This window comes from Jaculus jaculus, chromosome 2 (assembly GCF_020740685.1).
Source record: "Jaculus jaculus isolate mJacJac1 chromosome 2, mJacJac1.mat.Y.cur, whole genome shotgun sequence".
Classification (NCBI taxonomy): Eukaryota; Metazoa; Chordata; class Mammalia; order Rodentia; family Dipodidae; genus Jaculus; species Jaculus jaculus.
Genome location: NC_059103.1, coordinates 24,634,974 through 24,661,909, shown reverse-complemented (window position 1 = coordinate 24,661,909; position 26,936 = coordinate 24,634,974). Strand labels below are relative to the sequence as shown.

The 26,936-nt window shown below is 39.5% G+C and overlaps 1 protein-coding gene across 1 annotated transcript in view; it reads left to right on the top strand.

The window, feature by feature from the left end:
• The window catches only part of Dlgap1 (DLG associated protein 1), a 961,152-nt gene that overhangs the window by 198,452 nt on the left and 735,764 nt on the right, over window positions 1-26,936 (top strand). The gene's annotated exons all lie outside the window — the stretch shown is intronic.

Sequence of the window (26,936 nt, the reverse complement as noted above, 5' to 3'; positions counted from 1 at the left end):
GTAAGAATAAGCCAAAAAAAAATTTTTAAATTTACTTTAAATATGTGACAGTCACTAGGAGGATAAAATTAAATGATAACATTTCAAGGAAGCTTACCCACGGGGGAATGTGTATTAGTAAATTTTCTGAATTAGTCATTAATGGGCTTTGAATAAGGCAACAGTATGAACATCTACTGACAGAGAAGGAGATATGTTGCTTTAGTAAAGAAACATTGACTATGTTTTTTTTTTTCAAAACTATGTTTTAATACTGAGCTTTTGAACAGCTAACATTGTAAGTGCTTTGTTTTGTGACCCATTGCATTTAATTACTGTTATGTGTATGAGCTTTGGAGGATGGGTAGGAAGGTAGGAAGAAGGGTTACTGTGGGAGTGGATATGATGTAAGAGAGGGTAACAGGGATTAAATATGACCAATACATTATATACACATATGGAATTGCCAATAAATAAATATGCTTTTAAAACGATATTGCATCAAGGTAAAGGTTCCTATTCCAAAGAGCCTATATTTCTATGTTAACCATTAAACTTGACAAATGAAACAAAGTACAGCAGTGAAGGCATTTCTAATGAAAACCCAGAATGTAAATTCCAGAGGTTTGTCCTAACATTATGACAGAAGTCAAGCAATTTTTCATCTGGTAGTCATGGCTGGGTCTAGAGTATTTTGGATAAACATACACATTTTCAAATAACTGTGGTGTACAATAGCTAAGCTTGTCACTTGCTATTTTTATTTTACATGTCTTATAGTCATCACAAAAATTTTAAGTGCATCTTTCAAGTAGATTTCATTTCTGCATTGAATTAGAACTAGAAATGAATGCTTCTATTAGTGTATTTCTTGAAGATAAACTTTTTGTTTTCATAGGAATCAAAGTTTTGATTGATATTATGTAGATGCTAGACATATGTAAAGGTCAAAGCTAGCATTTCTCAATTCATTTGCTATGACCTATTTCTACAATTTGGCAGAAAATCTGTACTTAGCAATGAATCTATTTATTCTTCCAAAAGGATATCCTAACAGCATAAACTAGGACTATTCTGATCTACCAACTTTTAACAATATGTCATTCTGATATATGTTTTGGGAATTGCTAAAAATATGATGAAATTATATCCAAAGAATCCATAATCACTAAGCAAGGAAAAAAAGTTGTATATGACTGTGTTTATCGACTTTCTGTAACTGTGACAAAATACCTAAGATAACGGAGAAGAGGAAAGGTGTCTTTTGGCTCCTCGTTTCCAAGGTATCAGTCAGTGGGGTGTGACAGGCTGCTTTGTGACATTGTCTGAGATCTTTTAACTGAGCCATAATACCAATAATTTCCCCCAAAACCCATAATGGCACAGAATACACTGCAAAAGATGGCGCTGGGCATGCCAAAGAAATATTAAAACAACCAGGGCAAACATCAAACTCTGTAGCACTAAGTCAAACAACTCTAGTCAGTGACAAATTTCCAAATCTGATAATTCTAACCAGCTAAGCTACTCACAGTCCTGTAAAACATTATCTGGGGCAGGCAGCCCTCCTTAGCAGCCCTCTCATGATCCCAGCATCTCCACTGCACCCATGGTCCATCCTCATGGCTCCATCAGGACTCCATGCATGCAAACCAGCAAGCCTGCTTCACACTCCCCATAGCTGTTTCCAAAACACAAAACTGTGTGGCAAATTCAATAACCCTCTCTTTCCTGCATTTCTTATATTCCATAATGCCAGGTAGGGTGCCAATTTGTTAATGCAGTGTGGGGGGGGGGGTAGGCAGACTTTGAAGAACAGGACACCTCTTGAGCATTTCAGAGCCCTTCAAAAGTCTGCATTCTTTCTGTTGTCCCAATGCAGTTCAGCTGGCCCAATCTCATTGATTGTAATCTCTCATACAAGCAGCAGTCTCAGCTCAAAGGTTTCATTTTTTTCTGTGCCATATCCCACTGCTCACACCAGTCTATTTCTACACAATGAAACCCTGCAAAAAAATTCTCAGGACATGAACAATACAGCAAGCCTCTCACACAATCTGCTTCTAGCCCAGTCCAAACAAAGTTCTTTCTCACCCCCATAAGCCAAACCTCACAGTCCATAGTTCTTACTGCATACAGGTATTTCAACTCTGACCAGAATAGCCCTTCAAGCTGTACTTACATCACTGCAAGGCATCTCTTAGTCCAAGGTTTCAAATCCTTCCACATTCCTCTTGAAAATCATCTCAAAAATGTCAAAGCCACACAGTCACGTGTCTGTCAGAAATCCTACTACTTGGTACCAACTTTACTGTTGCAGTCAGGTTCATACTGCTGGTAGAAATTACCAGACCAGAGAAGTTTGTGGGAAGGAGCTTTATTTTGGCTTACAGACTCGAGGGGTAGCTCCATGATGGCATGGGAAAACAATGGCATGAGCAGAGGGTGGATCTCATCTCCTGGCCAGTATCGAGTGGACAACAGGAAGAGGAGAGTGAGCCAAACACTGGCAAGGGGAAACTGGCTACAATACCCATAAGCCCACCCCCAACAATACATTAGTATTGGCATTAGTTCCCAAATCTCCATCAGCTGGGAACCTAGCATTCAGAACACCTAAGTTCATGGGGGAATACCTGAATCAAACCACCACAGTTGGAATTCCAATATCCCTTCAAGAGGACCTCTTCCTAATATGTTCCACTCTTGAAGTCAGATTCACTTTCCTGGGATGAACATTCAATCCAGGCACAGTGTATGGGAGAAGGGTATTTATTTCCAGCTTATAGATCCAGTGGGAAGTTCCATCAATGGTGGGAACAATGATGCTTCCATACTTCCAAGCAAAGAGAAACAACCAAACAGCCCCAAAACAGCAATAATGAATGGGCAGCGAACAGCAGGTACCCAGCAGAGCTCAGAATGCTCCGCATACTCAGATCTACTCCCAAGCACACCTTAGGGTTGGACCCCAAGATCTGCCACCAGTGACACCTCTTCCAGCCAGGTGGCTAGAAATCTCAATTACAAGCTGTAATGAAACACCTCAATCTATGGGGGGGGGGGGGGGGGAGACAAACACTCAAATTACCACATCTACCTACTAAGATTCTGCCAACTTCCAAGAGTGCCACCTGTTGGTGACCAAGCCTTTGTCTTATGTGCCTTTGGGGACATTTAAAATTCAAACAATAGCATTGACACAGAAGTAGAAGCAAGAGCTCTTTTGAAATTTTATTTTTATTAATTGTGAACTTTATTAAAATATGGCATATTGGTCATATTGCCATTTAAGTTCCATCTCCCCCACCCCAATACCATGGAACAACCCCCTGACAGTGGGATTGTCTGTATTCACTGTGGAGTCATGAATGTACCAATCAGTGTCTGTGGTGGGGGCAATGCCTCAGGGTACTCCTTCTCACGCTGTGGCTCTAACAACCTTTCCACCCCTTCCTCCACAAAATTCCCTCAGCCTTGGAGTCTCCTTTGGTGTTGAGCAATCAGTAGCCTCTGGTTTTCTGCTTTGATGAGGTTTTTATCTCCTCCGTTGACTGCAGCCATTTCGTTACAGGGAGTCCTCAGGCTAGCAGTGAGAGGCTCATTGATATTTAATCCACACCTTCCTGTGTTATGTTTCCTGGACCTTGGCAGATGTGAGAGAGATGACTGACCTCATGCTGGGCAGTTGACTTTCTTTTCTAGTCATTTTGATGGTTCTTGTGTCTCTCTAGTATTCATTGCCATTTGTAGAAAGCAGAATCTCTAACCAAGAGTAAGAGCAACATGTATCAAAGGGGTAAGCATAGACATTTAGAAGACTTGTTGATAGACATATCCACTCATGCTTATTTTTAAGCCCAAGAACAGTGGAAACTTCCCTCTGTTCTATGATTTTCTAAGCCACTGGCTTCTGATTCGGTTCTCAGTATCAGATAAGAATTCCCTCCAAGTGAGTGGGCCTCATATCTAATCAAAGAGCAGTTGATTAGTCCTGTAGCCTTGTACCATGATCAAACAGATGTTTATATATGGGTTCAAGAACTCTTAAAAAGTAGGTATTATTTACATCATGAATCATATTCTTTACTAATATCATCTGTAATGTACCATGTCTTAAAATGGACACTGTAATGCCCATAAAATTTACTAAGTAAATAAATTAACCCATTAATCCATTAATCCTGTGTTTTCAAACAAGAAGCAAACACATGAAATTGTCAAAAATATTATGTACTTATATCATTTTACAACATTGACAGCTATTCCTTCTCAAAATGATAGTTTTAAATTTTAGTGTCTCACAAATTCTTAGAGAAAGCTAATCAATTCCATTTTGGTCCAAATTACATAAACATATTTTCAGTAACAGGATATGAGTCTAACCACAACTACTAAAACTAGAAAATACAAAATTAATTTGTTCCTATGAGGAGAGAAGGCAGATAAATTAGGATTAGTATGGCAAGAATAGTGAGCTAAACCAAGTAATGATCCTAACATCTATCAGTATTAAATGAGCATTAATTTTATTTAGTATTACTATCACTTCTTCATTCATTTACTACTTTTCTTCCCTTGATGTGTCTTTATTTAACATAAGAATGTTATGGGATAATACTATATGAAAATGGTAGGTTTATTTCAAATTTGAAGCTTTCCTATTCTGAAAATTTATATATATATATATTCAAGTGAAATTTACTTGTTTTTTTTTCCCCTCACATCTTTTGAGGGTAGTAAATTCTGAAGTAATTGTAGAGAGGGAATGGACTGCTGTCTGCGGTATAACCACAGGGACCCAAGATAATCATTTGAAGCCAAAGAGCCATCTGTGGTGGACAGACACTAAGAGAACTTCCCCGATTCTCCCATCCTGCTCTCACACACGCATGCATAGCCCTGTGCCAAGTTTTAATGGCATCACATGTGGCTTAACAGCAAGTTATGCTGTGAGAAGTGTGTTGGCAAGTGATTTTGTCATTGTACAAACATCACAGACCATCTCTCCTTCACCCTAGATGCTGGCAGGTCAATCATAAAATCCCCTCCTTCTGTGGCAAAGAGATAAACTTATCAGGGAATGCACGCATGGGGATGCCACTGGCATAACCTGTCAGGTTGCTTTATGGCACACACTTTTTAAAGGATTTTTGTTCATTTGTTTTTATTTGAGAGCAAGAGACAGAGAGAGAAAGAGGGAGAGAGAGAATGGGTGCACCAGGGCCTCCAGCCACTGCAAATGAACTCCAGATGCATGCACCACCTTGTGCATCTGGCTTACGTGGGTCCTGGGGCATCTAGCCTTGAGCTGGGATCCTCAGGCTTCACATGCAAGCACTTAACTACTAAGCAATCTCTCCAGCCCATGGTACACATTTTTAAAGAAAGAATACATTTTGAAAAAATGGTGTAAAGGTATAGTAAATACATAAAGCAATGATGTATTCATTTATTGTGATAATCAAGTATTATATACTGTGCATAATTGTAAGTGCTCTACTTTCTTACAGTAGACTTCTCTTATGCCAGCATAGTTATGGATTTGTGTGTAATGCATTGCCTCACAGCATTATAAAATCTACAATGTCACTAGTCAATGGGAAGTTGTTAGCTCCATTATAGCCTTATAGAAACTCTGTTGTGTCTGGGTCAATGTTAACTGACACATCATATCTCAGCACATCATTAATTTCATATGACAAATAGGATGTTGGTTCTGAGACTAGATTATAAAAGGTAGTGTCTATATGTGTTGCTCAATTTATATCCCTTGCATGGTGTGTGGGTCACTGGAGGCACATGTGTGGTGAGAAACTGAAGCTTCCTCCCACCAGCCATGTGAGGGAGATTAAAAGTATGTCCTCATGCCCAGTTACCCCTTCAAGTAACAGTCTCACATGCTATGAGACCTTAACTGCAGTGTCCTTACAGATCTGGAGCCAAAACCACTCAGCTAGAGTGTTTCCAGGCTCCCCAACCTGAACTTGTGTTAAGTAATAAGTGTTCATTATGCTAAGCTGTTCAAACTGGGGAATCATATCTTGTGTAGTCACAGATAAACAATTGGCCATCTGACATAAGTACTTCCTTTGGATTCAAGATTGGATTTCATGATTGCTGACATTTCTCATGCTAGGGTCTATTTAAGAAAAGTAGAGGTGGGAGGTTTCTCTTTCAACATTATAAGCAGACAATACACCTGTTTAGCTTAGCCATTGCTTTTCTGTAGGCAATAGAATTGCTTCTTCAAGGGAAAGACAATTTCCATGTAAACTTATCATTCCCACTGAGGGTCTGTTACTAATTTGAAGTTCTAAGATTAGGAGCACTGGCGTACAGGAAGCATCCACTTTTAATTACTACATTAAGGTAGGAGTTGACTGAAATATTGGGTGCACAGTAGATGCGTATACCTCACTGGATATTTTTATTGACCTGTTCACTCTCTCACTGGGTTAGTTTCATTTTGGGGCAGCTTTGGTTATAAGATGTCTGAAAAAGTCATGCCCAAAGAAAAGACAAAAACAATTGAGGCAAGAAGGAAAGCAAGAAATGATCAAGTCATTCACATCTCAGTAAATAAACTCAGCCTTCCAATGAGTGTTTAAATGTCAGACTTGTCCATAATGTAAAATCTGTATATTAATATAAAACTTTCACTTAAATTTGTTTGTATGCATATATGTAAGTATGTATATACACATCCATATATATTCATATAAAATGTATACATATATATATATAGAGAGAGAGAAAGAGAGATGATAATAATGATAATGAAGACTTCAGAGAGGTCTCTAGACCTTAAAGGAGCATCTGTTTCCTAATTTTGTGATGTTGAGTTGTTATACTTCATAACTCCTTAAAAAATGTATTCTTTGGGGCTGAAGAGATGGCTTAGCAGTTAAGCACTTGCTTGTAAAGCCTAAGGATCCCAGTTCGAGGCTCGATTTCTCAGTGCCCACGTAAGCCAGAAGTACAAGGTGGTACATGTGTCTGGAGTTTGTTTGGAGTGGCTGGAGGCCCTGGTGTGCCTATTCTCTCTCTCTCTCTCTCTCTCTCTCTCTCTCTCTCTCTCTCTCTCTCTCTCTCTTTCTCTCTCTCTCTCTGTCACTCTCAAATAAATAATTAAAAATAACAAAAATGTATTCTTTATCATCTAAGTAAGCAACTAGTAGAATCTATGCATGCTTATCTGTAGTATGTTCAAAACCATACTCTTTTGCCAATAAAGGACTCTTGGTTATAGAAAGTATGTGGACTATAACCTTACTTACAGAGAGATTATAAGATGAGGGGCGAGTGGTGGTGCTGGAAATTTTATAAATTTTTATTTATTTGCAAGCAGAGGAATGGAGGGAAGGAGAGAGGGAGGAAGGGAGGGAGAGAGAGAGAGAGAGACTGGATGTTCCAGGGTCTCTAGCTACTGCAAACGAACTACAGATGCATGCACCACCCTATGCATCTGGCTTTACATGGATACTGGGAAATTGAACATGGGTCATTAGGCTTTGCAGGCAAGCACCCTAACTGCTGAGCCATCTGTCCAGTCCACACTTTTTCCTTTTCCTTTAACTTTTCATGCAACCTAATGAACTTTATTATCATGTTTTCATACATATGGGTCCTTGCACCTTGTTTGCGTTCATTCTCAGCTCTGCTCTCCTCCCCCACTGCTCTTGTTCCTTTTTGGAGATCACCTTGTCTTCCAACTTGCACCCACCTCTGCTGTCATGTCACATGTATTCTGTTAGTAGTTTTTCTCTTTTACCCTCCTCTCCCTTAAGACCTCTCCTTCCCCTGTCACAAGTCCCTTGATACTTTCAAAAACTAAACACACACACACACACACACACACACACACACAGAGTTCAATCTAGAGTCCATATATGAGAGAAAATGCATTTGTCTTTCTGAGACCAGCTTAAGTTTTTGAACATTATGACCTCTAGTTGCATCCATTTCCAGCAGATGCAAGGATTTTATTTTCCTTTGTAGCTCCAGAGAAACCCGTTGTTTACATGTGCTGTGTCTACATTACCCACTCATCTGTTGATGATGAACATATAGGCTGGCTCACTTTCTTGGCGATTGTGAATACTGTGGCATTAAACGTGTGTCTTTGTGACATGTTGTCCCTAGTGCTTCAGGAATATACACAGGGATGGTATAGCTGGGTCATGTGATAATAAACTTTTGTAGTTTGGGGAGAAAGCATGCCAATTTACACAGAGGTTACACAAATATGTATTCCCACAACCAGTGTATAGGGGTTCCTCTTTCCCTCATCACTAGGAATCTTGATGACAGAAACTACAACTGGGTGAGATGGATTCTCAAAGCAATATTATTTTGCATCTGCCTGATTGTTCATAATATTGACACCTTTTTTCAAACATTTAATGGCCATCTATGTTTCTTCATTTATGAAGTATCTGTGAACCCATTAGTCCAATTAATGATGAGATGGACTCATTTTTAATGTTTAGTGTTTACTCATTCCATAAGGTGCCTTTGACGTCTGGTGATTGTTTCCTTGGCTGTGCAGAAGCTTTAAATTTTATATAATCCCATTTGTAAATTCTGGTAAATGTTCCTGTGGTCTTGAAGTTCTCTTCAGAAAGCACCTGCCTGTGTTTAGGTGAAATGTTTCATTTTTTTTTCTTCCAGCCATTTCATGGTTTCATATCTTTGATCCATTTTGAACTATTTTGTGCGGGGTTAGAGCTATGGACCAAGTTTTTCATTCTTGTATATGTGAATATCCAGTTTTCCCAGAACCATTTGTTAAAAAGGCTATCTTTCATTTTATCTTTCCTCTGTGGAAAATTAGGTGGTTATAGCTGTGCACATTTATTTCTGGGTCCTCCTTTCTAATTCATTGGTTGACATGTCTATTTTTGAACCAATACTATGCTGTTTTGTGCTGTGCACTGTAGTATATTTTGAGAACAGGTCTTATGATCTTTATGGCATTTGTCTTTCTCCTTCCGACTATGCTAGTTATTTGGAATCTTTGGTAATGTGGTATACTTTTGGAATTACTTTTCTAACTCTATAAAGAATGCAACTGGAATGTTTATGGAGATTGCTTTGAATCTAGGAATCAAGTTTGGTAACATTTCTCTTTTCATAATATTAATTCTCCCAGTCCATGAACAGGGAATGTTTGCCTATCTTCTTCTGTCTTCACTGTCTCAGCAAATTTTGCCCTATGGATGCCTTTTACATCCTTGATTGGGTATATTGCTAGGTGTTTTATTTTCTTTAAGTGAACATTTCTTGGCAAGTGTTATTATTGTTATATAGAAAGACAACAGATTTCTCTAGGTTGATGTTGCATCCTACTGCTTTGCTGAAAATGTTTATCTGATCAAAAAGCTTTCTGGTGGAATCTTTGAGGTACTTTAGGATCATATTGGCTGCAAATAGAGGTAAGTTATGTTCTTTTCTATTGTGTTTTTTAAAAATATATTCTTCTTGTATTACTGTTCCATCTAAAATTTGAGTACTAGACTGAATAAGAGTGGTGAGAGTTGGCACCCTTTAACCCATTCCTGATTTTAGAGACACTGCTTTCTGACTTTCCTCATTTAGCATAATGTTGATTATAAGTATGTTAACATACTCTTTATTATGTTAAGATACGTTCCTTATGTGCTTGGATTCTTCTGGGCTTTTATCACAAAGTGTTGCTGTTCACTTTGTCAAAGAGTTTTCCCTATGTCTGTTGACATAATCATGCAATTCCTTTAAGTCATTTGATGTGTTTTATCACATTCACTAACTTGCATATGTTGGACCAAACCTTGCGCACGTGAGATGAAACCAACTTGGTCATGGTGTATGATCTTAAAGATTTTCAAAAAAAGGCTCATAGAATTTTATTGAGAAGTTTTATATCTGTGTTCATCAGGGACATTGGTCTGTACTGTTCCTTTTTTGTTCCGTCCTTAATCCATTTGAATATTTTCAGGGTGACATTGAATACGTAGGAACAGTTTGATACTGTACTTTCACTTCTAATTTGTGGAACAGTTAAAAGAGGATTGTTCTTTAAAGGTTTGGTAAATTTTCTAGTGAATCCAACCAGATAGTGGCTTTTTCTTCTTGTAAAAATGTCCTAGAATTGTTTCATTGTCATTATGAGTTATGGTTCTGACTTAATGTACTTTCTGAGAAGTTAAGTTGCATCATTATGTTATTTGTTTGAGGTTTCACTGATTTATTTTTAATATAAATACTCATAGCCCTCATGTTTCCTTTTAAGACCTGGGGAGATGACTCAGTCAGTGAAGTGCTTGGAGCTGGAGCGTGAGGACCCAGCCTGGGCTCCTTTTCCCTCAGCACTTCACTGCCTGAACCAAGCCTTCCCATGAGCTCTTCTTGGTTTGTCATTGTCCGGCCCTCTGCTTTTTAAGCTCCTTCAGAGCTATCCCTTGCCCTATGGCGGTGGCAGATTAAATTCAGCTTGTCTTGCGATTGGTTTCAATTCTCACTCTCCCAAGACAGCTCAATTTCAAACCATAAGGTCCTCTCTCGGGATGATGATAGGTCCCGCCCTCTGGGTCCTATGGTGTAACAGAATCCCACGCAGCGGGCCCCCCAGTAGCAGAATGGCTTCTTTCCTCACATCTTTTCGGGTGTCCTGTCACTGCCTTTGTGCTTTTCTGATGCTGCTCTGTTCTTTCACTCTTTGGGGTTGAAAGTATTTTTTTTTTTTTCAACGTGACTCTTCTCCTTCACTACGCAACACAGAAGCAGTTTCTTATCTACCATCGTACATGGAAGCCCCATTTGATACTTTTATTCTTTTGTTTCTTTTATTCTATTTTTGCTTCTGTGGTGGTGCTCAGCATCAAACCTAGAGACTTGAGCATGACAGCCAAGCACTATATCAGCAACGTAGGTCTCTAGCCCATCATGAAGCAATTTTATTAAACATAATTTATTTTGAAAAATAAGCAAAAAGAAAAATAGATCCCTTGTCAAAAAGTTTTTTTTCTTTACACACACACACACACACACACACACACACACACACACACCCGATTCTGTGGAGTCACTAAGATTAATAAGTATTTTTAAAGGAGCAAATGTCGTAAGAGAATTCCTCAGGATGAACAATTTAGTGTCAAAAGTATTGGACTGGAAAGATGGCTTAGCAATTAAGGCACTTGCCTGCAAAGCCAAAGGACCAAGGGTTCAATTTCCCCAGGACCCATGTAAGCCAGCCAGATGCACAAAGTGGCACATGAGTCTGTAGTTCATTTGCAGCAGCTAGAGACCCTGGCACACCCATTCTCTCTCCCTGTCTACCTCCTTCCCTTCCTCCCTCTTCTCTTCCCTCCCTCCCTCTTTCTCTCTCAAATAAAAAAGTAATTTTTTTTTAAAAAGAGTGTTAAGTATTTTAACCCAATTAAAAGTTATCAGAAATCTTATACTTGGGGAGAAGTAACAGTGAAACAAAAAGAGTCCTGATAAATAGAAAGTGGACATATCTTTGTCCCGTGAAAGGAGCACTACAGCACAACTGAAAACCACAAAAGAACGTTCAAGGATGACCTGGAGAGAGTCCAATCTCTCTGCCTTCTTTTTGGTTCTTCCAACGGCCATGGCAGTTTTGGCACACCAGGAGAGAACTTTACCATCTGCTGCCTTCAAAGAACCTCAGATTTTCTTCTTCTTCTGGACAGTTGCTCCCAGAGCCATCTGGGAAGCCTAAGATCCTATTTTCCTTCACCTAAATTTAGAATGTTAGCCTGTACATCCTATGTTGTTCCACCCTCTGAGGCTAAAAGTTGAAAACCAAACACATGAATGAAACAAATCCATTCAGGATTCCACTGAGAAGCCAGGTAGGAAGATGTTCAGATGGCAGGGAGCGAGCACAGAGCTGAAGATAAATGAAGGTGAAGGATCCACCTTCTGAACCAGGTGTGGGCACAAGGGCAGGTAACGCAGCTGCTAAGAGAGAGAACAAGGACCAAGAGCAAGTCTTATGTAAAGCTGACTAAGCAACAGTGCCACTGGGCTCCCGGCCTCTTGCCAGATTGGGACTCAGAATAGGAACTCAGCACAGGAGCTGAGCCCAGCAGACACATCTGGTGGCCTAGGGGGAGGGCGTCCCCAGAGTGTGAATAGAAGGGCAAATTCTACCTTGGAATGATTTCCACAAGTGATTCATTCTCCACCTCTTCTCTGTCTCAGTCTATTTTTAGTTCCTGGCAGAAGGATATCCCTGGCTCCCAGGGTTCTCTATACTTTTCCCTACAAGCACAGGAATCTGCTGCTCATGCTGGATGAGATGTCTATTTTATGATTGATCATTTCTTAGCCTAACCCTGTTTCTCCAAAGTTCTATTCCACAAAACATATTTGACCTACTTTAATAGACATTAGGGGAAAATATCGTCATGTGTGTGACTTAGGAAGACTTTGACTATGAAAAGATATTTGTATTCAATAAGATATATTAATGAAAATAGTATAAATGACATTATTCGTTAGGGTTTTTTTGTTTATTTATTTGGGAGGAGAGAGAGAGAGAGAGAGAGAGAGAGAGAGAGAATGAATGGGCATGGCAGGGCATCCTGCTACTACAAACTCCAGACACATATGTCACCTTGTGCATCTGCCTTTACCTGGGTACTGAGGAATCAAACTTGGGTCCTATTGCTTTGCAGGCAAGCACCTTAGCAGCTCAGCCATTTCTCTAGCCCAAAATAACATATTATTTTTAATGACCTAGGAGTTGTTCATTTTAAGTAGAAACATTCATAAATCATGTCTTCTTATTCATGTGCTCTAGTATTTGGATGACAACCTACTTTTTAAAAAGCACAAAAGAGTGCCTTGCAGCATCCTTTCATAAAACATCTACAATAAACTTGTAATTGAATAACTGTGCACTTATTTTTACTAATGTTTTTTTTCTAGACAGTAGATATACTAAGATGAAATGGACATAATGGCATTATTGCTATGCTCTTATTGAAATTCCCATTTAAATGGAAACACTATTATTTTTCCTTTTAAATTTTCTGTCTTCTTTGGATTTATATATTTTAAGATAACAGATTTTGGAACTATTTATAAATATTTTTTATTTCTTGGAATCATCTGGTTAGTATTTACTTAAATATTATTTTCTACTTCAGAAACCATTTTCAAAAGCTGCACATTGGAATGCACTCCTATAACGATAACACTTGAGAGAGTGAGGCGGGAGGATGGAGGATGATACAATGGCCTTGGGGGCATATGGTAATTCTCTTTTAGTTTTTTGAGCAATTCTGTCTGGAGTTCCAAACCAGTTGCACAAGTTTACCTTCCCACCAGAAATGAATGAATGCTTTTTTACCCCCCTTTCTGACTTGTGGCTAAAGATGTTGATCATTTTTCCAAGTATTTATTGGACATTTGTATTTTCTCTTTGTGAACTGTCCCATTGTATTGTATTGTATTGTATTGTATTATATTGTATTGTATTGTATTGTATTCTATTGTATTCTATTGTATTCTATTCTATTCCATTCCATTCCATTCATTAACCCTTTATCAATTGCATAGCTGTTCTGTTGCTATTTTGGTTTTTGATGTACTCTAGATGTTTATCTCCTCTTGGATGTGTAATTTGCAAAGGTTTTCTCCCAACATGTAGGCTGTTCACTCTGCTTATAGATTCATTTGCTGGCCTGAAACATTTTAATTTCATGTAAACTTATGTGTAATATTAGAATCTTCTTCAGAAAGTCCTTGACTGTTCCAATGCCTGGAAGCATTTTGCCTTTTTCATTTTTTTTTTTTTTTCACCTAGCGTTTTCAAGATTTCAGATCTCACATTAAGATCTTTGGCCCATTTGAATTGACTTTTGCTCAGGGTGAGAAATATGGATTGAGTTCCATTCTTCTACATGTGGATATCCCATTTTCCCAGTGCCATTTGTTGAAGATGTTGTCTTTTGTCCAGTATATATGACGCCTTTGTGGAAAATTATGTGGCTGGCACTGCAAACACCTTTAACCACTGAGTCATCCTTCCAGCCTTTTCAACACTTAATAGGAACATAGCCCCATGTCTTTCAAGAACATAATGTTAATTTATTGTTAGGCAAAGATGGGAACACTATTGATAATTAGCCACATGCTGATTTCAACTTAGATGATGCTGAAATTAAATATACCACTTCCTTGATTTGCAAGGTCCTATCCTTCTTAACATTGAAAGAAATCTCCAAAGAAAATAGTCCTCAATATAATAGATTGTAATTTAGTGCATGATGGCTTAGTATTTGAATATAGGTTGTAAACAATTCAAGTACCTTAAGCACTTTAGTACATAAAACAATATAAGTGCAATGTAAGTAGTCTTGCACTATATTGTTCAGGGATAATGACAAGAAAAACTGCCTGTCCATGGTCAGTAGAGACAAGCCTTGTAAGCCTAACTGAAGCATGGTTCAGCAACATAATTGTTATGAATATTTTTAATCTAAGATTGGTTCAATCTACATATGTGGAAGCCAAGGATATGTTGGCTAAATGTATGTGGCGTGTGTGTTGGGGAGCGGTGCATGCCTTCCCACACCACACACATGCATGTTTTTGCTCTCTAAGGAATCTGAGTATGTCTGAAAACATTTCACAGAAATATTGAACTAACATAAAATGCAGGTTAAGGAAGAGGACTTATTATAGAAGTATGATTTCCATTACTAGTATTGTTTTTGACTAGTTTTTGCCACAGGGCTGGCCAGAAGAGCCATGCGTCAGAAGATTCGTGTGTAGTAATGCGGAGAGTCAGCGGTTCATCTTGAATTAGCATCTCTGTGCTTGTTTGTTGCTGGGAGTTGGCAGAACTCTCTGAGCATCCCTCAGTCTTGTTCTTACACATAAGTATTTAAGTAAATTACTGGGTGGGCTGGAAAATCCAATTTTCAGTTCTGAAGCTGGGAAAAAATTAATGATTGGCACCGAAATTTTTTTAAGCTTAATTGAAATTTTCTGTTTTATCGATGTTTTGTTAATTTTTTTAATTAATTAGCTTTGTACTCAGAGAATACAGTCAAGTTACCATTGTTAGGCTCTTCCATGTCCTGCCTCCTCCCCCTGAACCCTCCTTGTTGAGGTATATGGCTTAATGCATTGTGGAGGATAAAACATCTCTAATATTTCACATTAAATGTGATTGTTTATAAGTTTTTCTTTTTCAACAGTTAAGGGGAATTGTTTTTATTTAACTTGGGGGTAAAGCTTATTTTATATTACCACATTAGTGGTTTAAGTAATAACACAACTTAAATGCGTTCTTAGTCCTAAAATGATTTGATAGGAATGACCTCAACTTCAGAAGGGATCAGACTGTGGAAGAAAGATGCTGGAATGCAGTAGCAATTCACTAACAATGGTTATTAGAGAATAGTTTTAATATCTATAAACTTCTATACACATACATGTAGCAGTTACCTTTTTGTTTCTGGGATAATATACCTGACCAGAAGCAGCTTATGGAAAGAAAAGGTTTATTTCAGTTTACTGTTTAGGGTGGGGGAGAAGTTTCATTGTAGTAGGGAAGGCCTAGGAAGAACGGATAGCTTGAGAGTCATATTTCCACTGCAGCAGAACTGAGCTGGTTGTGAACACCCAGTGAGGCCATACAAATAAACCTCAAGGGACACACCTCCTCTAGTAAAGCTCTACCTCCCAAAGGCTCCACCAGCAGGGGAATAATTGTGAGACTTAATCACAAACACACAGGACTATGAGGAACTCCACATTCAATCCACCACATCATATAGATGATAGATGACAGATAGATGAACTGATAGATAGACAGATAAGTAGATAGATAGTTAGATGATAGAGAGATAGATAGATCAGAGAGTGTCTGCTTGAATGAAAGCTAGAAGAAAGAGTGAAAAAGGCCATAATTTCCTCTGGGAGGTGACAGAAAAACAATATTCTGTTGAATAAAGGCATGGATTAAAAGCTCAAACAAACCAGTCATGGTGGCATACTCCTTTCATCCCAACACTCAGGAGGCAGAGGTAGGACGATTGTCATGAGTTACAGGCTACCCTAAGACTATGTAGTAAATTCCAGTTCAGCCTTGGCTAGAGCGAGACCCTACCTAGAAAAACCAGAAAATAAAATAAAAGAAAACAGAGCTCAAACATGTGCAACTCAGAACTAACGGAAACAAGTGTGAATGTTCAATTTTCTGCTTCCGTCTTTTGACCTTTGTTTCCCAAGGCAGTGCAGAGAGTCATGGCAGAAGGCAATCTAAAGGAGAGCTAAAGCTGAGTGTCTCATCTCCTGTCTATCAAGTCAGCATCAGGGGCTGCGTGTTCCAGCATGCCTGAAAAATAGTTCCCACATTGTTGCCCACTCTGCCCCAGTAACTTATCTCTGCTTTGATCTGCTTGGCTTCCTCACTGATCCACTGTGTTCAGTGATCATGTGGAAGCATTGTTTTAGTGATTTCCTCTCCTCCATCCTCTTCAAAGCTCAGCAACTCTTCCTGGAATGTGTTTCACTGAGTTCTGTTCCTCTGGCTGCAGCTTAGCACCCACTACAGGCTGCTGTGTCCTGGTCTGTTATGACCGTATTTCCTCAGCAGGGAAGCTACTTCTGCTCAAAATTGGTCGGTGTGTGTCTCTTTGAGCTGTCAAAACATCAGGGGAATTGCAAGGCATTCTTTGTTTCTTTCAGGTTTTTGTCATCCTAGGAAGTAGAATCAGAAGGGAAGAAAATGTTTTACTTCCATTTTTCCCCAATTTTTAAAAACTGGGAGAGACCAACAGGTACCTCATTAGGGAAAGAAACGTCTGTGCTCTCTTGTCCCCAGACTGTGGTTTCATTGTTCTCTCTATAATATAAAGCGCTGTGGCTGAAAGCATTATTTTTGGATAGTGATTCCAAATAAAGTACACAATTGCTAGACATGAGAGGAATGTCTTTGATAAGCCCTGATTGTGTGTGATAAAATACTGGGGGTGGATCTCAGAACTAATCTCTTGAGCTGCTCTCGACTTCTAAACTGGATGACCGTGAGCCTGATTTTGACCTTCTCTCGGTATGACTACCCTTATAGCTAAGGCAGTTATGAACAGTTGGTCTATCTCTACTCAATGTTACAGCCTCAAATTTTCAATTTCTATGTAATTGTTAGTAATGGAGGGCACAACATGAGGACCTCTTTACACTAAGTGGGGAACCTGGCCATCATGACATATGGAGAAAACCACCACTTTTAGGAATCAGGGTGTCCAATTTGAGGTTGTGAGAAGGAACCTTCTGGGAAGTACTTGCCACGGATAAGCCTTGGTCTCTCTTCAATTCTCCATCCCTGCTCAACATGGCACAAGACAGGACAATAATATGTGCTAATGTTCAAAGTCATTCTGCATCATGGACTCTCTAGAGGAGGTGGGAGCAAAAATAGAGGGGGGAAATATATAATAGTAGTTGCCAATAGCTAATTTTTATCTTCTCAAAAACACAAACAGACCAGACATGGTAGCACACGCCTTTAATCCCAGCACTCAGGAGTCAGAGGTAGGAGGATGACTGTGAGTTCCAGGTCAGCCTGGGCTAGAGCGAGATCCTACCATGAACAAAAAAGAAAAAAAATAAACATTTCAGAAAAGGTGAAAGAGAAAGAATAGAGCCTCACATGGATGCAATAAGCATTTTGCAATATCTAAAAGACATAGAAGGTGGCAGGAACATTCAAACTAAGAATATAAATGGGGGCTGGAGAGATGGCCAAGTGATTGAGGCACTTGTCTGCAAAGCCTAGTGACCCAGATTTGATTCCCCAGTACCCACATAAAGCCAGATGCATAATGGTGTGTGCATCTGGAGATCATTTTGCAGTGGCTAGAGGCCCAGTGTGCCCATTTCTCTCCCTCTCCCTCCCTCTCTCCCTCCCTCTCTCCCTCTCTCTCTCTCTCTCTCTCTCTCTCTCTCTCTCTCTCTCTCTCTCTCTTCCTGCTTGAAAATAGATAAATAAAAATTAAAACAATATATAATAGGATTTATTGAAATCTAATTAAATTCCATGGAAACTTAACCATCTCTTTGGCCAAACCTACCAGTAATTAACAGGAATTCGTGTACATTCTGTCCCAAAACTATTAACTGGGGCCCAAGTTATGATTACATTGACAGTAGACATGGTGTCTATTGAAAATAGTTGTACTAAAGCTGTCATATTTATTATATTTCAATGTTTCAGAATCCATCACTTACCTTTTCTCAATGAAGCTTAACTTCTGAGTATATCAAAGTCTGACTGCTTATTCTACAAAAGGTTGAAAGGTGAAAGGATGGAATAGACAGATCATAGTAGTATAGTATTTTGCACACTGCAATAGTATTCTTGGCAACTTTTCCCATTTCTGTGACTTTCCTCAGAGAATGAGTCTGCTTCTTTGTCATAAGCAAAGGAAGTTGGTGAATATGTTGAAAAAAATATATGAGTATTTCTACTTTCTACTGCAGGCTGCCGACATTTATTCTCTCCCATGAATTTTAAATGCCAGCCACCAGCAGCATTAGGTTAGGTGATACAAATCTTTCATGGTTATGGTACGTTGAATCAGCAGATCAAACTCCAATGTCTTGAAAGCGTTCTGCTTCAAAATTTCTTGAAAGTAAGAAAAATATGACTTTTTTTAAGAGGGAAGAAAAGGTGGCTCATGATTAATGGCAAGGCCATTGTGATGTGTGAATTCAGCTCTGATGTTATTCTCTGAAGCAATATATAGCACTGACATCTGGGGCAATGTTCTCTTTTGTCATCATCAGTAAATGTTTTATCTTCAATGGCTGCATTTGAATTTTGCAGAAACCATTATTCTCAGAAGTGAAGGTATACTATCTATTTTGTTTTGTTTTGAATATTTCGCTGTTCTTGTTCTTGTGCTATTAAAGAGAAGGCACAAGTATTTTAAAAGCCTATTTCTATTAAAAAATATATTCAAATACTCTTTTGTGTAAAACAAAGAAGTCCAACATATGATGACATGTGTAAATGCTGTCTCTTTTCTCCTTTCTTTACTGCCTCTCCTCATATAGAAGGGCATATACACTATTTCCAGTCAGTGCAATGAAGCCATCATCAACCTCAATCTCAATACTTTTCTCAGTTCACAACATCAATTTTATTTAATTTCAAATGAATCTCTCTCTGATAACACCAGTTGCTCTCATGTTAGGCTCCTATGTACAGGATTCTAGCTGAATAAGCTTGATCTGCACATTCATGGTCACAGAAGGACAAAAACAAGGCAAAAGAGAAGTGGCAATGATGTGAAAATCTATGGAAGACATTCCTCCTGATATAAGTAGAAGAAGTTACATTGTCTCTCTGACCAGTGTTGCCCTGGTAGAGGTGTACCATCTCCAGTGACACGAGCCATCAGAGTCCTTGAAGGCCTCTCATGGCTACAGATGACTTGTTTTTGTACATGATCTTTGTGGTACAAACTGCTTTTCTAGAGCTCACAGAAACCAGATGGGAACCAGGAATAGAATGATTGTTCGGGCCATGGAATGGCATGGTGTACCCCAGCAACCTTTCAAAGAATGAGAAGAATTTATGCTAAATATGCATCATGTCAAACTGCCTTCTAAGTGTTTGTTCCTATAGACTAGTACTGCTCAAAGCCTCAAGCACGTCTCTCTCTCTCTTTTTTTTTTTTTTTTAACTATAATGAGCAGTGTTTAATGCAGAGATTATAGCTGGCAAAATGGTTAAAAACAGTGACTTCTGTGGGCTCCGTTTCAAACAGGACATTAAAACCACCTCCTTTAAGGCTCGGGGTAACTCGAGGAAGAGATGGAGGAAAGAATGCAAGCATAGGAGGATGGGAAGGAGGGCTATGAAAAACTGTCTTCCGGATATGACACGGCCATGGCACCTAGGAATTCAGAGCAGCTGTGGGTTTCTGCACAAGACTGGGTCTGTCAGTACATCGTCATCAACAGAAGGATACCCGAGACCCCACACTTCCCAGAGTAGCTTAGGGGCAGCTAATGGAAGCTGGGCAAACGGAGTCAAGTTCATGGGTGCTGTGGCTATTGTTAAGTTGCCCATTTCACAGTAAATAACCTTCCACTTGATCATACAACCAACTAATTAAGTTGGTGAGTCAAAAAAAAAAAAAGACATCAGAGAAAGATGGTGATTAATGGGGAAGAAAGTTGTCAGTGGGAAGATACAAGAGAGAGTAAAAAAAAAAAGACAAGAAAGAAAGATGGTGATTAATGGGGAAGAAAGTTGTCAGTGGGAAGATACAAGAGAGGGTAATTGGGGGAAGTAAAATAAGAAAACATTATTTATGGTAAGGTAAATAAAGCTTTTTACAAATATGTGAAGACTTAAGAAGAGCCACAGAAATGGTGATTAGCTTGGAAGTAAGTGAAAGAAGGTCAAATTATTTACCCTACAGACACACAGTATTTCAGAATTCCTTCTCCGACAAGAGTAGTGTCAGTGGTTTCCAACAGTAAGACTAAAAATTGCTGTACAGAGTAGGGAATAGGAGTCCTTCAGTCTTACTTTCATCACATAAGTTCAGTTTCCACTGATTTTTTAATATTATTTTCTATGTACAATCTTATTTGTGTTTGGAATTGTATATACCAGCTTTTTTTTTTTTTTTACTTTTTATTTTTTAGAGCGAGTGAGAAAGAGAGAGAAAATTGGCACTCTAGGGCCTCAGCCACTGCAATCAAACTCCAGATGCTTGCACCACCTACTGGGCATGCGCGGCATTGTGCGTTTGCCTCATATTTGTGCATCTGGCTAAGGTGGGATCTGGAGAGTCCTAACATGGGTCCTTAGGCTTCACAGGCAAGTGCCTTAACTACTAAGCCATCTCTCCAGACCTTTTATTTTTATTTTTATCTTTTATTTTTGAACCAGGGTTTCATGTAGCCCAGCTTGGACTTCTAACTCAATATGTATCTGAGAATGATCTTGAAGTCTTTATCTTCCTGCCCTCTCCCCAAGTGCTGGGATTATAGGTATGTACAACCCTGCCTAGCTGGCCCAGATATTTTCGATGGATACAAATCCCCAGTGCCGTGTTGTTACATTCCAAGCATCTTCAGTTGGCAGCATGGGCACTTTGCCATTTGCATCCCTGAATGGCTCTAGTCAGGACGGGGCACCTGCAAATGCTGCACTTGGGACCACTGGTGGGCAATAGCAGAAGACCTCTGGCCCCGGTGCTTCTCATCTTTGGACCCAGATAAGCACTGACACTAGATAGCTCCATCCCACTAAGCCACTCCATCAGCCACTGTGAGCCAAGCAACACCAGCTCAGCCTTCAAATGACAGAAAGTGGCATCCTGCTTCTTCAGCCACAACACAGCCTGCTGGCTTTGGACCACCTGCCGCCACCCAGCTAACCAATGCGAAGCACAGACGACATTCATCACACACATACACGCTCACTGCTGCCCTCACTCTAAATGCTCTGGAGCACAGCATCCTCTTCCTTCACAGATCCTTTCTCCTATTCCTGCCTTTTCCTCCACTGATGCAATGAGGAGCTTTGCAGTGAAGCGCCCATGACCATCTTTCAGTGCCACAGGTACTGATGTGACCACAGTTAATGCTGTACTGTCAGGCTCTGGGGGGGGGAGCTGCCATTGGCTTCCTACACTGGCCTGAGCACATCTACTTTCACACTTTCTCCAGGAGCGAGTGGCACTGGGGACTCAAGAATACCCCCCGGTGTCTATCTGCGTAGCCCACCAGCATTCATGGGGCCTGCAGCCCCACCCAGTGAGCGGACTCAAGCGAGAGAGCCAGAACCTGTCAGGTTCTCCTATCAACAGAAAGATTAAGACGTGCCCTTGGGCTGGAAAGATGTCTCAATAGTTAAAGACACTTGTTTACAAAGCCTCAAGGACTGGGTTTGAGTCCCCAGTACCCATGTAAAGCCAGATGCACACAGTGTCACATGTATCTGGAGTTCATGTGCAGTGGCAGGAGGTTTTGGGGTGCCAGTACTCACTCTTTCTCTGACTACCTCACTTTCTCTCTCCCTCTCTCACTCTCTCTTTCTGTGTCTCTCTCTTGTAAATAAAAAAAAAAATTTAGAAAAAAAAGAGGCACCTGTATAGTTGCCACTGGCATGCTCTAAAAGGTGTGCCAATAAATATTATCACAGTACCAAATGGTTTACCTACCTTGGCCTGATGGCCAGCAAGGCTGTGTCAACAAGGAAAGGCAGTGGGTTCCAGTAAAATAATATCAAAAGACAATGAGCTTGATGGACTAAAAGTACTCAATTTGACAAGAGTTCAAATATGTGGATTCCTGAGAAATCATTTCCACAATGACGAGAGCCAGCACATTGCTATGTGTACAGATGTGTCCCCGGGGCCCGGGTGTGCTCTTCCCTCGGAGGAAGGCGTGGAGTGCGGCAGAATCCTTTCTGGTGACAGTGGCTTAGCCTTTGTAGTCATGCGCTCAAGTCAAGTGTGATTTTCACCAGTGTCCTCCACAACAGGGTACCCTTCGAATTTCTGTCAGTGGGCAGGGAGGATCTCAAGAGGCCATTTCTTTGGCCCCTGGCTTTCTATGCACTAATAACTCCACATGTGAGCCACCTAAAAAGGATCTGAGTGCTTATTGATCATCAGCAACATAAAGTCAACAAGGACTTCCTTTGAGAGTGGGGACAAATGGAAGGGGATGTCTTCCATGGTTTCAGTATCATAACAGAATTATTCTGCATAGTTCAGCAGATCGACATCACTTCAGTTTGTATAATTGGGATCACTTTTCCTCTCTCTCTCTGCCAGAAGAGATAAATGCAGTGGCCTTGCCACTCTAGTAGGAACAAGGATGGGAACTGAGAGTAAATTCTCTCTTTAGACCAGAAGAACAAGGACCATGCATTGATTGTATTCGAGGCAGTCACTAGTGCCCTGTCTGCCCAAGAAGAATATTCTTGAAAGGGGAAGTCCTTGTATCAGCCTGTGGGGAAGGGCCATCATACAGTAAAAAGCCAAGAAAGACAAGAAGAAACCCAGAAACTTCACACCTGCAAAGTCATCCTTAAGTGGAGGCTAGATAGAAATCTCAGACAAAATGTAATTTGGGAAGTAAGGTCGGCAGTGGGTAGGGCATGACACAAAGTGGTCGATGTTCCAGATTACATGTAATCATGCAAATCAATCCACTTCCTTAAAATAAAGTTTTGTAAAGGACCTGAAAAAATAGTTACATGATCCCACATCTGGAATAGTTTCTTATAAAAAAAAAAAACAATTTATGGGATTTCTATCCATAAAGATTTTTCTGTCACTTTCACTCTTATTTTCCTGTGAGTCTTTAAAGACTTTTACTTATGTGTTTCTATAAAATGTTAAATGTTCTGTCGCTCTAGTTTAATGATCTCCTGAGTCATTTTAAATCATACTTCAGTAAATTCTTCTTGTGTTTTTGTTCTCCAAACAGAAATGGAGAGATTTTTGTTTACTTTTATTTGTGAATATCTGTTTTGCATTCAATATAATGCACATAATAGCTGGCTTGGGTTAAACCATTGTCATATTCCTAAACCTATACAATTTTGTTTTCTTTTTTTAGCTTCATGTCAATCTGCTTTTAAATAAGCTATTTAAGCAATGGACTTTTGTTTTGAAGTCCTGTTTTTATTATTAGATATGGAGATATTTTGTATATAAACACCACATGTTGGTACCATCCTTTCCTTCCTCCCTGCCCCTTTTCTGAAGAGGCCTTCCTCATTGGAGAAACAGATCAGTCCTATGGGGATTGTAGGTCATGAATTACGGGGGTAGAGGGAGGCAATGTCTCTGTGCAAAATGTCCCAGCTTGTGGCTCTAACAATCTTTCTACCTCCTCTTCTGCAAAATTCCCTAAGCCATGCTGGGAGCATTTTAAGTCTACTTCAGTGGTGGGCACTTAGGAACCTCTGGATCTCTGGTTTGGAAGGTGCTGAGAACGTGTGACCTGGCAGCTCATAAGAATGTTCCCTGTTGTTGTGTGACATGTAAGCTGGGTGTGTGGTACCCAAAGCAAAAGTGTTCTCAACACAATTATAAATACCAAGTTAGTGCTCTGATAACCTCCCCTACATAAATCTTCTTGGAAATGGTTCCTCTTAGGAAATTTATGTTGATTACAGTCAAAAGAGGGATCCTGAGGTGGAGAGAAATGAGCATTCCCCTAGGCATCCACAGGACCCCTCTAGCCTTCAGACAAGATTCAGCCTCTGTTCAACTTAGTACTGTTTGTTAGTGGAATGCAGACTGTTCTCAACAAAGGCACTGGAAGGTGAGGTGTTGTGCCTGTGATCACGTGGAGTATATGAGCTGTGAGACTATTGGGTGTAACTGTGGAAAGAGAGACAAGGCAAACACATAGGTGGTTACTAATGGTGTGTCGTTATCAAGAAGATGCAACTGAGTAGTAAATACAGCACCATTACTGAATGGCTACCATACTTACAGAGTAAAGATGATGCCTGCCTCCTTTGCCAGGCACACCTTGTTGACACAGAGTGTGTTCATTTATTTATTTATTTATTTTCTTAGCCAGACATTCAGCTGATCCAGGCAGTTAACTTGATGGACTCCTTCATATCCCCACATAATCAGGGGCATATTTGGTCATTTCATATCCAGGATATTTTACCAAAAGAAGCTCCATTCATCACACAGTCATTTATTAATTCATTTACTTATGGAATCTGCATTGATCTCTTACTATGCGCTCTGGAAGTAAATTATCTACAACATGTCCTCACCCAGTTCCATTCTAGGAGAAATAGAGAGCAATAAATGAAGCTATTACAAATATCTTTATCTACCTATAAACATGTGTATATAGCACTATGACATAGCTGTGTGTGAAAAAGAGAGAAATAAGGCAAGGAAGCATGGGTGGAGTAAGTAAGAACTTCAACAGAGTAGATAAGGTACAACCTGACTATGCAGGATAACTTTACATACCTGGGAAGGAGATGAGCAGAGCTCCATGTGGATGTTAGGGTGTTGTTTACTAGGACAGCTCACATTTCATGGGCCAATGCACCGAGTCAGGTGGCCACAGAGGGTACTATTGCCAGTAGAGACATAGCATCCACTGTGGTGACTTTGGCTTTGCTGAAGGATGAAGGCCACTTAAAGGAGTTTTAAGAAGAGTAAGGTGATGTGATTTTCCTTCAAATGATCACCAGTCCTGTTGAGAACATGTTAGGAAGGAAAGTCAGAGGGCATCTGTAAGCTTGGGAGGTGCAAAAACTAGACACCCAGGTAGAGACAGCATGAGCAGCATGAATGCAAAGTCTGATAGACAAGTCTGGAATCCAGGGGAGCTCTCTACCGATATTTCTCCTCTCCCTATTCCACATTCATGGGAAACATGTTTAAATGTCTCCACTTTCCCCCTGAATAATTCAACAGATTCAGTAGTCTCTGAAGAAATGATGTCACAAGCAGTTAATTAAAGTAGAGAAACCACTTGTGGACTTGATTTGTTGGAAAAATAACAAAGGAAATGAGAAAGTTTTACTTCAGGATAAAGCAGATCCTTATGCAATGAAATGAAAATCATGACAGACTCCAAAGGAGTAGAGATCCTAGAGGAATTGAAAGTATGGTTAAGGCTTCTGTGTTCTGCCCTTCATCTCACTGTGAAGGTCGTTGTCCCTTGCTCTGAGTTTTGAAGACAGTGGCGATGTTTGTTTCCTCCATTTCCTTACTTAGCTAATTAATGCAGTTATTCAGAAACCCCGGGACAGACTTGCAAAGAGGCAGCACGGGCTTGGAGCTGCAGCTTTCAAGTATAGGGCCAGGGACTAAGCAAACCACTGGTACATTCAGTTAAGCATGACTTAGACCAAATCACGACTTTGTTTTTAATCTCTTTATACCCAGGCTCACATGTTAAACCCTAAAATGTAGGGTGGTTTTGTTTTGCATACAGCTAACATAGTAAGCATTATATCTCACTACACAGTGAATTTTTAGATTATAGGGACTTAATGGTAAGAAAGAAGCAAGAGTGACAATGCGGGTTAAAACTCCGCAGTTACCATTTACTGATCTTGGAACAAAACATTAGTCCTCTAATAGCAGTATCTTTATCTCCCACACCCTTTCTGTGAAAAACCTATGGAATAACATTTCTATGCATACTGTTCACAGTGAAGAAGTAGAGAATTAAGGGAATATATCTTAGCTGCTAAAACCAAGAACGTTGAGGCCAATTTATCTGGGTTCAAATTTTGGTTCCACTCTTTATTGTCTAGATGAACTAGACCAAATTTCTTAAGCTCTCTATTCTTCAAATTTAGTAAGAGCATAATGTCTGACTTAGCAAGTTCATTGGTTCAGATTCAGTAACTTAATTTGTGAAAAAATACTCATAGCAGTTCCAAACACAAATATACCCAGTAATGATGACCAATAAATATTACTTACAAGAGTCCCCCATGCCACAATTTTAGTTATACAGTCACCCCAATACCATAAAATTATTAAGTGAAAAACTTCATAAATATATTACTCATTATATTCCAATTGCTTCCTATTCTGAGTAGTAGCATGAAGAAATCTTGTAGCGGCCTGCTCATCCTACTAAGGACTTATCCTTCTGCCCAAGATATACACCTGTCCAGTAGTCAGTTAGTGGCTAATTCAGTTCAGCCGTCACAGAATCACATGTCTTTGTGTTTAACTAACTTGTTTTTCAATTTATAATGGCTGCAAAGTACAAGAATAGAAGTACTGGCAATTAGAATGCTTGAAAGAGAATCTGCAGGATGCTTCCTTCGTATGAAAATATAAAAGTATACTATGATAGTTTGTGTGAACGATTCATAGAACTGTTATTGCAATACAATGACATGTCATTCTATTCTTGTGACTTATTGTTTTTAATCTTATATCACATCT